Genomic DNA, 13,674 nt, shown 5'->3' on the forward strand with positions numbered 1-13,674 from the left:
AGAACATAAGAAACATAGTCAACATAAAGCACTTTAAAAAAATGTGGTTTTTGGTCCCATTTGATTAATCGCTGTTAAATAGTAACATCGAACTTGACAAGCTTGACAAAATACCGGTGAGTCAAAAAAAAAAAACACCTAAAATTCTGGGGAGGGGGGCGGGGCTAGATAATTCTGGAGGGGGCCTTACCCCCTTGGCACCCCCATTAGCTACGGCAATGAATACTTTGCATTTAAAATAGTGCACATCGACAGTGAGCATGCACAAGGACGTAAAGGCGATGATCGATTTTCTCTTTTGTTAATAACTCGCTAGAAGCAACGTTTCTCGGTGCGTTTGCTGTAGCTTTTGATAGCCAATACAATCTGTTACAACTCTGCATTGAACAAATTCTAGAAAATTGTTCCGCTTAGCTGGAGCAATGCAAAGAGAAAATCGATGAAGAGAATCGATCATCGCATATACGTCCTTATGCATGCTCACTAGACTGATGCAAAATTTGAAATTTTCGCTCCACAGTGCTCAAACGGTTCCAAATTGGGCCCTGATTAGCCTCCCAAAATTTGAACTCATTTAGTGAGAAACTGACTTGGCACAAACCATTTGAAATTTATATGGGAATTACTATGGAGAAACCATAATTTCGGTTCATATCTATCTCAAAATTCACCAGTTCACTCTACTTTAAAAAAATGATAGCTTCTAATACGATAAACACGACAAGAGACGGTTCTGTAACCAAGTTTTTAACGAAAGAGAAAGTCGATGAAGAGAATCGATCAATGTTACTTAGAGCCTAATGCATTGTTCAGCTAAATTTGTTATGTTAATTTATAACCTATTTATAGTTCTGTCTACTTTCATAATTAAATAATTATTGAAAATAGCTTTCAAGATTTTCATTTCTTATTATTGGTTGCTTGATAGATTTCTAAAAATCCAAAATTCACCCAAACTTGCATCCCTGGTTGCAAACCAGAACACTCGAAATGTCAGTAATGAAGTTTACCATCCTCCTGGCAGGAGCAACGAAGTTTATTAAAACGAAAGAAAACAAGAACCAGAACCAAACGCTGTAAGAAAGCATAGAAGGAATCTGCCAGGTTTTTCAATTCACTATCCATTTCAAAGCAAACAGAAATCCCCCATCAGGAGCTCAGATGGTCTCGCTTTACATCTTTCCATTCGCTTCCCCGACTGTGAAGTGTAGATATTGCAGATCTTCTGCCAGCACAAGGACCATAGGTACAAGGATTCTCATTTTTTATATTATTTTTGCTCTTTTGTAAATGTATTGGTTAACCAGACACAACATTTGGATCCTTCTTTGCATCGGCAGCAGCAGCAGCAGACGCTTTGTCGAGGAAGCCCGGTGCAACGTTCTTCATTTTCGTTTTTCTTCTTCTTCTTTTTACTGCATTGTCTTGTGTGGTGCTTCCAGCACAGAACTCGCCAGGTCATCAAACTCTTTAGCTATTCCGCTGCACCACTTTACACATGATTTAGGTTTCCTTCATCGTCGTCGTCGTCATCTTCGAAGGCTGGTTTGGTGGGCTCGTCTGCCACATGTTGTGATTTCAACGAGTCCACAAGGAAGGGATGTGAACTTTAATTAAAACAAATTGCATTTCGATTGGATGGGACAGCAAAGTTGCAATTTTCTCCGGAGTGGGTCCACCGCTCGAGTGTTGGTCACGTGCCCCAATTTACGGTTAGACCTTTTAGTGTTCCTTTGTGGTGTGAACATCGAATGAGAAACGGCTTTCTTCGACTGGCGAGCGGTGAGCCAGCAAGAGAGAGCATAAGGTGGTTGGCGAATTACAATTACACTTTTAATGGTTATCCTTGGGATGATTCATGGCACACAGCCTCCAAACATTCTTGCACTTAATTGAATCACGTGTAAAATGCCACATTTTAGTCATTCAATTCCGATTAAAATTTCCCTCACTACAACACGCTAACCCTTAAAGTCTCGCTGCAAAAAATTCGATTCCAGCTGCAATAATTTTCCCAATTTATCGCAAAGTCGAAATCTCCTCATTACCTGTACCCACGTACAACTTCACGCGTGAGCGCCTAATATCCAAGATCCTTGTCGCGGTTCGTTCGTTACAAAATCATTTCCGTCTTTGGTCGTGTCTTCCCAGATTGGTTCAAAGTTCCTCTTCCACATAGCAAAAAAAAAAACAAAACCTCCAAAATAACGAAGCAACACGCACGTACTTACCGTTGGTACTCCACTTGTTCCATCCAGAGTGCCGCAAACTGCGACAGCCACCCTGGCCAGGAACAAAGGGCCACCAATCACGGGGAAAATCTTCCGTTTTCCCGCCAGCAACGTTACTCGCCTTACGCTGCTCCAAGTGTGGACGAAATTTGACATTGGAACGACCTCGTTGCCATCTCGCGCGTCGCGGCAACTAAGTTTTGATCATCTCTCTCCAGCATCCTCCCGCAACCCGCACAGGTTCCATCTGAAGATTCGCATTTATTTTTCTCCTCTTATTTGCTATTCTAGCATGCCAGCCGAAGCTACTTTTTAATTTTTGCTTTTTTCGTCTACGGCTTTTCGACTTCCTGTCCGCCACTGCTAGCAGAACACGGCACCGCACAGTCACAGACGAAATCATCTTGAAAAATAGGAAGACGACTACAGCCTCAGATCCTCCCTCCCTTCTTTTCCCTCTGCTTACAATTGTGCGTGATTTACAAAAGTTGCTGCCGAAGGATAGCGTCCTCGTAGGTCGTCGGTATTGGGTACGTGTCAAGGAAGAGCAGAGATGATTTCACCAGGCCAGAAGCATTCGATGGTGTACTTTTATTTCTAATAAATTTTACTTTTTTATTTCCTGGCGAGATGAAAAAATTGCGTTTTCTTGCCTGTGATGGGACGTGGAAGAGATAGAGAACGTTTCCAGTTGGGGGTGGGGAAAGCGTTGAAGTTACGCTTATTTCGAAAAAGTTATTCGGTTATGATTAGAATCACTAGTTGAGGCGTGATTTATGTCTTGTTGGTTTATTGTGATTACATTTATTATTTACAGGAAACTGCAAAATAGCAAATTAAACAAATCATAGGTGTCTTCTTCACGAGAAATATTTTGTCCATTCTCTAAAATATTGTTTATTTAAATTTAAAAGATGCATCTATGAAGGAATCTTCCTCCAAGTGATTGTCCAAGTTCATGCTGCTTGGCCAACTTGCTCTCGACTTGCTTGGCCAACATGACTTGTAACGAGCGTTGCCAGTATTCCAGATTTATCTGGATTTTCCAGATTTTCAGTCGTCTTGGCCAGATACACAGACAGATCACGTATATTTCCAGATTTTTTAAATATGTTCCAGATTTTCCCAGATTTTTTTTTTAATATGTTGCTTTAAAAATATCACTGCAATTGAAGGACCGTCTAATCAAAAAATAAAAAGCCAAACTTACTACTTTATTTATTAAAGGCCATCAACGTTGGACATTATTGAAACATCGTACACGGAATTGTTACAACAGGTTTGCAATGGGTTGCAGAACCATGAAAATTGAAACATTTTCTAAAGATTATTGGCTGAAAAAAATCTTCGTGGTCGTGCGACGTCACCCGTCGTTCAGGCGTATTGTGATTCCCGCTCCAGCCGATGTAACTTTTCGCAACCTGAAAATTTCCCTACTAGTGTGGTGTGTTGACAGTTGTCTATACGGTAACCGCAAAATACTTAATAATGACTACAAAGTAAGCATTTTTGAGGGAGACTGGGACTACCCATTAAATGAGTAAAAATATTACCCATTTATGGGTATTTGTTATTCCAAAATGAATACTTACTACTTGTTTTTGTAGTTGTAATTACTCATAAATGGGTAAAATTTTACTCATTCAATGGGCAGTCCCAGTTTCCCTCGAAAATGCTTACTTTGTAGCCATTATTGGGTATTTTGCGGTTACCGTGTAGTGTTAGGTATGCAGTATGTGAAACCTCTGGTTGAAAACGGTGTCAATTGTCTGTTAAAAGCTCTGATGACAATTGCATGGAAATTTTGTGAATAAAGGAAATAGTTAGAATTCGGAAGAGAAATCATAGAAAATTCTTAAGATGAAGCTTAAGGAGTATGCTGATACGAATCGTGAGAATAATTTCAATGGAATTCTATCCAATATATCTATGGAGGTTCATTTTCATCAAATCATAAAAAAAATTTAAACCGAATTATGCGAAAAGAACATCAGGCAATTTCTGGGGGACTTTCAAGTCATTTTTGACAAAGTAGGGTAGAGCGCTACTTCGTCGTAATCGTCCATTTCCGTTCTATCGATTAGAAAAGATCAATAATATCAATGATTTCACCGTGCACAAATCAATAATAGGTTTGTTCCGATGCGATAGTTCATTAGGTACAACATAAATCCTGTTAGAGCGCATTGTATGAATATTTACGCTCATTGTTCTCAAAACAAAAGAAGCGCTCCTAGCGAATCCCCTTTTTCTACGTTTATCCGTAGGACGAAAAAAATCTAATGGCGTTTCAATGCGTTTGGACGGAATTGAACCTCGTAGAACGAATTTAGAATCAAGAAGCAGTATTAGATTTTAAACAATATCTCAACAATTTGTGACTCCTTATCAAATCCAACGGTACGTATGAAAAGGTGAATAAATTTAGAAGTCATTTTTGACAGAAATATTCTATTTTTTGTTTAAACTCGTTCAGAAAAAAAAAGAGGTAAAGTGCGGGTTGTGCTTAGTAGGACGTAAATTAGATCAAAAACCTACTTGAATTCACAGAAAAAAATTGAAGTAGATTTCAAAACAATTCTGACCTTACCTACAAAGCAGTTCAAAGGTTATTATCGAATAAGTTTGAGAAGAGTGTGACGGTCATTCTGAAGATTGTATCAAGGAAATTATTAAGAATATTCTAAGGGAATTTCATAGAGAAAGACTAGTTCATAGAGAAAAATTATTATCAGTTTGAGGGAATTGTTGAACCTGAGAGTGATTTATAAGAGATTACAAGAGATAATGCTAAGAACTCTTAGAATGTTACTAAAAAAGTTTGGATATTATCAAGATTATTTTAAGGGAATCAAGGAAAGAAGTGTGATGGAATTCTAGGATGATTCAAATGGAACTCTGAAAAAAAGACGAAGATATCCTGTGAAGAGTTCCAAGTAAATCCAGAAAAATATAAACTCCAGAATTTAGAATCACTTCAAGATCTTGAAACTTCAAAATTTTTTGGAGCATTCCTGATTTTATATTTTAACTGGTCCAGATTTTTCTGAAAATGACCTGGCAACGCTGCTTGTAACCACCACATTTAAGTTGCAACCAAGGTTGCTTCCACTCACTAGCTATTTAGAAATGTGTTTTTTTATATAAATATGAAATAATTAGATGATACAATGATAATCAGTACTTGTAAGTTACAAGAAGAGGTTGTAAAGTATGTGTTTGACACATACCGTATGCGTGATACAGTGATGCAAAATATCATGACACTCACGTGACACTCACCTTCGCATCAACCGACTATCGCTGACAGATCGTTTTGTCACGCAGTGAGAGTTAGAGCCATGGCAAACAACAATCACCAGTAATGGTCGCTGCTCACAAGCAAAACGTGACACTCATTGCTGATAATGAAACGCACAACGAAAACAGTGAAGACTTCTGCAGTACGATCATGAGAAAAAGCGAAACGACGGAAGAAAATGAAAACAATGCCTACGCATTCCAAGTTTATCTCGGCAGGCGCGAGTGTGTGAGTTACAAACAAAGCAGGCAACATTAAACGGAAGCTGTTGGGCTCACTCACCAACACACTCACATAAGAAAGCAAAGCAGCAACTGCTTCAAAACGAGCACAGATGAGTGTCGTGATTTTCAGGAATGACCAGATCGGTGATGGATCACAACAGAAGAAGACATTCATCAGTTGCTTTTTACTTCTTTCGTCAACTTGATGGATGGTCATGGAGAGAGCTTCGACGAGCACATTGATAGGAATGTACAAAGCGTTACTACCATCAGCTGTTTGTTGATGGTGGTTGTGATAGGTCGCAACTCTGGCGTGATAATGTTTGCACCTTCGTACAAATAAGGTTCCCGTTTCACCTGTGCATACAATGCCTTGGTTTTCTATGCATGTACGTAACCTATAGCTCATACCGTAGTAGGCTGTGTATAAAAGAAAATGATTTACTTAGTTTGACAGTTGCACCATGACGAAGTGGCAGTGTATTCGTGATTTGCCCCACGCGCAAATGTTGCAAAAAGACATTTCAATCGCCGTGGGAGTGTCCTGGTGGACCGTCAAAAGGGTTTTAGACCGAGAAAAGAAAGGACAACTATCCGCGAAGGTGGCCACAGGTCGTCCGAGGTCAGCTCGGGTTCCGAGGGTTTTGTTTTTTTTTTTCCTTTATTTGAGAGATTTTTAGCCATAGGCTAGTTCATCATTCAAAAGGAAGATTCGGGTGAATCCAGTGCGTTCAATAAGGAAAATGGCAAAGGAACACGGAATCAGTGACTTTACGGCACGAAAGATCGTAAAGGAAGATTGCGGAGCGAAGTCGAGGGCACGAAAAAAAACTCACAAGATTACCAACCGCATCCGGGAGCTACGAGTCGAACGATGCAAGAAAATCTTGAACTTCCTTAAGCGAAAAAATCCGGTAATCCTGTTCACCGACGAGAGCATGTTGACCGTCGATCCCGTATCAAATTCCAGAACCGACCGGTATATTAGTTCTCTTCCGGTAAAAGCACAAGAACTTGTATCTGACCAAGCATCCTGCTAGCGTTATGGTGATTGGATTGGTGGCTTCTGATGGCAAAAAAATGGACCCGGTGTTCATTCCAGAAGGCGACAAGGTCAACACGGAGATCAACTTCGGGATTTTAAGTAACTATATTCTTCCGTGGATCAAAGAACAGTACGGTCCGAAGCCAAATGTTGTATTTCAACAAGATGGGGCTCCGTGCCACACCTTGAACCGCACTCAGAAGTGGTTGCAGGAACATCGTCCGTTCTGGGCGAAGGATATGTGGCCGCCATCCAGCCCCGATCTTAATCCGCTGGATTACTCAATATGGCGCGTCATGAAGGCCAAGGCCTGATCTAAACGCCACCCTAGTACAGTAAGCCTCAGACAAACATTGACCCGTACCTGGAGAGAAATGGATCCAGACTACATTATTAGAACCTGCCGTACATTCCGGAAGCGTGTGGAGGCCGTAATTGCAGCAAGTGGAAACTCGATCGATGATTAACATAGTTTAAGACTCTGAGAAACATCCCCTCTTTGAATAAATAAAAAAAAGCTCGCAAACGAAATTTTTGAGATTTTTTTTTTAATTTTGACATTTATCAATGGTGCAAACATCATCACAGATACGGTAGATCAAAAAACACACAAAATCAGTAATTTCAGGAATGGTAAAGATAGCCGGTGCCGGTGGTGTAGTGGTAAGCGTGACTGCTTTCTCACCCCAATGGGTCTGGGTTCAATCCCAGCCGAGGTCGGTGGGATTTTTCTGAGGCATAAAAATCTCTGGTCACGGCTTCCTTCGGAAGGGAAGTAAAGCCGTTGGTCCCGGCCCATGTGTGTTTGATTGAATGGGTGCGATATCCTACGCAGGTGTGGAAGCTACCTTCCTGCACATTCGATTACCGTCAATGGATGGCAATCGATGTCGTCGGTGATTGCCTTTAGATTGCGGAACAGAGACCGACGTTAAATTAAGGAAAAGGAATGGTAAAGATGTCTCCATTATTGTTGAGTGTGCAACAGGAGTTAATCTAAATGATATGAAAAATGGTATTGAAAGCAATCTGGATGAAAAATATAGTGCTATTGTTCCCACTTCGGTGCCAAGATTGAAAATAGTGGGCATAGTGTTTTCCTCCGATGTCTTCATTGACTACTTAAAAAGTCAAAATGAAGACATCGCTATAAATGATGTTAAAGTAGTGAACATATTTGAAAATCCACGCTTCACTTATAACAAGTTTAGTGTTGTAATTGAAGTCGATGTCGATACGTATAAATGTTTGTTATGTTCGAAAAAAGTAAATGTAGGGTTTGATCGGTGCTCGACAGTTCCCGCGATTAATGTGTTGAGATGCTTCAAATATGGAGAATTTGGACACAAGAGCATGGATTGCAAAAATTGTGAGAGATGCTCTAGGTGCAGCCAACAACACAAAACGTCGGAGTGTACGTCAACTCAACGGACTGTTGTTAATGATTCTGTTTTCAGTCCCGTGTGGAATAACCTTGGAGTGCCCCCAGGGAAGTGTATTAGGGCTCCTGTTATTTATTATGTATATTAATTACTTGCGACGTGTTGTACGATTTTGCGACATTAATCTTTTTGCAGATGATACTGTGTTATTCATTGCAGCTAAGGATTTAGATGATGCCGTTTTACACTTGAATGAAGATTTGCGTTCTCTAAGTAGATGGTTGAAGAATAAGCAGTTGAAATTGAATACAAGTAAAACTAAATTTATGGTAATTTCGCGGAATCGATTAAATGAGAACGTCTCTGTTGTAATTGAGATGATGAGACTTGATCGCGTTCAGGAGATTAAATATCTTGGCGTGATTATTGATGACAAACTTAAGTTCAACTCTCCTCTCACATTGACAATGTCATAAAGAAAATTGCCAAGAAGTATGAAACTCTATGTCGACTGAAAGACGATTTAACTATTGCCAGTAAAATACAGCTATACAAAACAATCATCTCTCCTCATCTTGACTTTTGCCCTTCCATTTTATTTTTCGCCAATGCAACACAAATATCGAGATTACAGCGCTTGCAAAATAAAATAATACATTAGATTTTGAGATGTAATAGATTCACTTCCTCAACTTTGATGCTAGACGCCTCACAATGGTTGTCGGTGAAGCAAAGAATAGTATATTTGACTTTGGTGTTCATTTTTAAAGTAGTTAACGGTTTTCTGCCTCGATATTTGTGTGATCGAATTGAAGAGGAAGTGAATATCATAGATATAATACTAGAAACGCGGTTAAAATAAGAAAACCAATTTTTTTTTTGAAAAAGTTTAAAACTAAAATTTCAAACAATTTTCCGTTATTTCTTCTTCTTGTACCTGCAATTCTTTTTCCTGTACCGGTATTCCTTTTTTTCCTTTCACGTTTTTTAAACTAACTTAATACCTACCTTAAACTTACCCGCGGCGTACTCGGGGTTAACACATTCACTCATGTACACTCATTCATATTCACTCACTCTATTTCATCCATACATATATAACCGAACACACGAACACAAGGGAAGGGAAACTTAGCCTTACTTAACCTATCTTAACCTAACATTTTGTTCATTGCTTTCTTTACTTTTTCATATCACTGTTTTCATTGATTTTCCTAGAAAATATTTACACAATTTCCGAAATGTCGTCTAAAGAAATCTTTATGTTTCCACCTCATTTCTCTTATTTCTTTTTTGAAAACATACAGACTGGGATTAGGGTACCATTTCAAACAGAAAGAAATTCCTCGTATAGCTAACCATAATGCTACTTATTCACGGTGGCTCTTGGTATCAATTTCAAATGCTAGCATATCTTCCAAGCTGTTTAAAACTATTTTACATTTGGTTTGAATTACATTTTTTGTCCAATTTGAAATTATTCTGGCCAACGGACACTCTTCGATTCTGTGTTTATTATTATCCGGTCGTGAGCAAGTGTCGCAATTGCTATCATTTAGCCTTCCAATATTATAAGCTACAAGCTTTTCTTTATTAGCTATTATATTGTTACAAAATGCAAATATCCTCGATGTATCCTCAGATGCTATGAAATTGTAGTTGAAGTTTTTCCAGATTATATCCCACTCAATTTGAGGGAAATCGATTTTAACTTTAGGAATAATGTTTTTCTGTGATATTAAAAATCTGTAAATAGATGCTGTTGAATGTAAATCAGTTTCTTCTTCAATGTTAATGGCAACACCAATCCAGTTCTTGAAATTGAATGGTAGACTTTGCGTTCTGCAATATTCCAATAGATAAATCTCTGAAGAGTTGCCATTGTCGTCACTCAAAATGTTTTTAATGAAGAGCGCCTTCATTTTGGATTCCGGGTCAACTAATTGAATTCCTCCCTTATCGTAATCTATTTAAAGCTGTTCACGGTTTGTTTTGAAAATATATTTGGCCCATAAAAACTGTCCTACAGCGGATTTGATTTCACCTAGATGTTTCTGATTTGGTGGAACTATCTGCACTAGATACCAAAATTTTGATAAAACAAAAGCATTTATCAACCAGCTTCTTTCTTTCAAATTTAGGTTCCTCATACTATGTATTTTTAACACCTGTTTGGCGTTGCGAATTATCTTGTCGTAGTTTAAACTTACTATTGAAGAAACTTTGCTTGTAATTTCAATTCCCAATATTTTTGTAGCGTCAACCTCACGAATTAGTTGTGGTCCTAAAGTACACCTATTCAGCCTTATAAAAACCGATTTGTTGAAACTTAATTTAATTTTACCCCACTTTTCAAAGGAATGTAAGATTTGCATGAGCAAATCAAATTCCTCATCGTTTTTAACAAATACATTAATGTCATCAGCATAAGCGGTAAGCGTGATTACCTCTCACCCCAGCAGGCCTGGGTTCAATCCCAGTCGGCGCCGCCGGGATGTTCTGAGGCATAACATCTCTGATCACGCCTTCCTTCGGATGGGAAGTAAAGCCGTTGGTCCCCGGTTCATGAGTTGATGGGTCGATAGGTAGGGTCCAGGTGTGGGAGCTGCCTTCCTGGCACGTCGGTAGCATTGGTGCTCAGCACGGAAAACAAGATAGACGGAAAAAACAAACCAAAGGAAAAAAAAAAAAAAAATCAGCATAAGCAATAGTTTTGATAAACTTATCGTAGATAAGTACACCTGAAATGCTATCATTAATTTTTCTAATCAATGGCTCTATGTACAATACGAACAGGATCATGCTTACAGGGCATCCTTGGCGAACCGAGCAGCCAATTTCAAACTCGTTAGTGAAAAATCCGTTAAAAAGCACGCGAGAAGTGGCAACACTGTAAAGATTCCTAATACACTGGATTAAACTATCTGGAAACCTAAATGACTAAGTACTTTCCACAGATACTCATGATCAACTTTGTTGAAAGCTTTCTGGAGGTCTAAGCTAACGAGAGCTCCTTTAAATCTTACTGATTCTTTAGCACGCAAAATTACTCTTCGAATGTCTTTAAGGTTGTCTATGCAAGAATGCTTGGGTTTACAAGCGGTTTATTCCGGTCCTAACAGATTTCCTAAGACCGCTTGGATGCGGAGAGCTATGATTTTAGTAAAAAGTTTGTAGTCGCAATTCAAGAGACTGATTGGCCTGTATTGATCTAGTTCGTGTCTGCTGCCTTGTTTGTGAATTAAAGTTATTATTCCTGAGGAAAATTCTTTGGGGGTACAATTGTTACCGGATATAAATTAAAACTAAATCTTCTTTAATGAGGTCAAAATGTTTCAAATAAAATTCGTAATTTAGTCCATCAGGACCCGGACTTTTCTTTTTAGTGCACAGTTTAAGTGTATCAAAAATTTCATCGATCGTTATAGGTTCTATTAATATTCTTGGCTGCTCAGAGGTTAAAAACTTCGTTACGTGATTAATTGGATCGTCATTTGCGTTATGTACCAAAAAGTTGTTAGTCGCTTGAAATTGAGTAGAATAATAATCAAAGATGATGTCTTTCAATCTTGCTGTTTCTCCTGTAACTACATTTCCATCTAAAAGCTTTAAATTGTTTGATTTTGAGTGTCTTTGTATTTGCGCAGATACTTGGAAAATACTGATTGTTTCCTCTTGAGCAAATGATAAGCTGTTCAATTTGCTGCAGTAGTATTTTAATCTATCATTTTCTATTTCCATCAACCGTGATTTTACTATACCGATGTCTTTGTGAACGTCTTCTCCTGAGCGCAATCTGATGTGTAAGTTAATCAATACTGAATGAAAATAACTTTTCTCTTGAGCTATTCTAAGATTGTTAGACCAACTTTCTGCTTTATAGAACTGTTTTGTTTTATTTTTAGCCAGATAGTTCCACCAACTGCTGCGATTTGTGCAATACATGGATCGAAATTTCCAAGAAATATAACTGTTAGCAAAATCTTCTACAACGCGTTCATTTTCTAAAATTGTGGAGTTTATTTTCCAATAGCCACGACCTTTGGTAGGTAAGCATTCTGTATCAATCTTAACCTTCAACACTACAGCACAATGATCTGAGAATGGAACTGGAACTGTTTCAACTAACAGAACTGAGTTTGAAAATTCTTTTGGTCTATATAAACGATACAGACGGGACGCTGAACCTGATCTAAAAAAAGTGAACTCATTCTTTTTGAGCTCCCACAAGATATCTTTCAATTAGAAAGATTAAACAACTCACTGAAGACCTGATGACATATTTTTAGAATTCCCAAGTTCAATTGAAATGTCCTCCTAGTACAGAGTACTTAATTACTGGCTTGTTTATATGAACAAAAAGGTTATTCAAAAACAAATCCTCCATTTCTTTCTTCTTATTTGTTCCTGAAAATGCATAAATATTTATATCATTCACAATAATCGAAATTATTCGGCCATTGGGATCAAGAATAACATCCCTGTGCTCAAACATTTTCCTCAACAAAATACCAGTACCCATTCCTTTGTCATTCAGATTCACAAATGCATGATGAGATGGGATAAAGGCGAAGTTTTCGTAACATAGTTCTTGCAAGAAAACCAAATCAATCTCATACGAAATCCCTGAGTAAATTTTGATTAAGTACCGTCTTAGTACTGTTCAAGTTCTCCGTCGCGATTTTCATTACATGATTCATTTAAAAAAATTAAATGCTATAACATAGATTGAACTATCTGAAAAAACTAAGAGGCTCCATAAAGAAAACATCAGAGTTGAACATGTTACTTATCTTTCGAATTCGCTTCAATATTGTTGATATCCGATGTGGCTCCGTCGTTGTTGAGAACGATCAGTTTAGACCTACCTCGAGTTAGCAAGCTTTGTGATTCTCCAATACCTTTAGTCACTCCGGTAACCACCTTTACGCGCTCGGATTCGATGGAGCCATCAGATGACATTTCAGCATTAGCTTTACGCGATCGACGTGCTCGTTTACGGTCCTTGACCGTTTGAAACTCTTCCTCCCTGTCTTCCTCCCTGTCTTCCTCCCTGTCTTCCACCCTGTATTCCTCCCTGTCTTCCTGCCTGTCTTCCTCCCTATCTTCCTCCCTGTCTTCCTCCCTGTCTTCCTCTATTGCTTCTGATCCCGATGAAAGATCATCATCGACTTCTGCTTTAGACAACGATCCAGAAAGTTGATCACCCGTTGGGATGTCCTTCAGCTGCTCTGCTTCGCCAACAGCCTTGACGTCTACCTCCATAGAATTCTCACCTGTCTCTGCAATGGCGGTCGAGCCACCATCTTCCTTAACATTCTTCTCTTTTTCCGGTTTGGTTTTGTTCAACACAACCATTCCATTGTTTTCCACGACCTGCCTTCCATTCATTTTGACTAAGAAAATGTTTTATGAAATTATGGAATAATAAGATTATATGATAATATTTTGTTTGTGTACGCAACAAGAAAATATTGTGAAGTTTGTGTCT

At 38.5% G+C, this 13,674-nt stretch overlaps 1 pseudogene; it reads right to left on the bottom strand.

Annotated features, from left to right (window-relative positions):
• The window catches only part of LOC135703466 (uncharacterized), a 47,713-nt pseudogene extending 38,477 nt beyond the window's left edge, over nt 1-9,236 (bottom strand).
• Nucleotides 9,237-13,674: the final 4,438 nt, after the last annotated feature.

Source organism: Ochlerotatus camptorhynchus, unplaced genomic scaffold (genome assembly GCF_037179485.1).
Source record: "Ochlerotatus camptorhynchus isolate MF236.1 unplaced genomic scaffold, CSIRO-AGI_Acam_v1.1 ptg000213l, whole genome shotgun sequence".
NCBI lineage: Eukaryota > Metazoa > Arthropoda > Insecta > Diptera > Culicidae > Ochlerotatus > Ochlerotatus camptorhynchus.